The sequence below is a fragment of the Penaeus monodon genome, chromosome 28, assembly GCF_015228065.2.
Source record: "Penaeus monodon isolate SGIC_2016 chromosome 28, NSTDA_Pmon_1, whole genome shotgun sequence".
In the NCBI taxonomy this organism is placed as follows: Eukaryota; Metazoa; Arthropoda; class Malacostraca; order Decapoda; family Penaeidae; genus Penaeus; species Penaeus monodon.
The window spans coordinates 1,205,381-1,205,658 of record NC_051413.1 but is presented as its reverse complement, the minus strand read 5'-3'; the positions used below and the strand labels follow the sequence as shown (position 1 = coordinate 1,205,658).

The following is a 278-nucleotide window of genomic DNA, read 5'->3' as shown; positions in this document are numbered from 1 at the left end:
AAAACTAAAGAAAAAATACAAAATTATGTAAGGATATCATTTCAAGGACTAAGGTAAACTTTTTTTTTTTAAACAAAGAAAAAATTTAATTCTTATAGTTTCCCGTGAAAACTGGCCAGCAAACTGAAAATAATATAAAAGGGGGGATGGGTGGATTCTCCTTCCGTAATACGTCTAGAAATATATTCTTTAATTTGTGAAGTACAAGTCTTCCTCTTATGGTTTTAGGATTATTATAATAATAATAAAAACGGCTTGAATCCAATGTGATTACAGCC

At 28.8% G+C, this 278-nt stretch overlaps 1 protein-coding gene across 1 annotated transcript in view; it reads right to left on the bottom strand.

Moving 5' to 3' along the window:
* The window catches only part of LOC119591263 (ectonucleoside triphosphate diphosphohydrolase 5-like), a gene marked incomplete in the record, with an annotated part of 23,392 nt that overhangs the window by 1,557 nt on the left and 21,557 nt on the right, over positions 1–278 (bottom strand).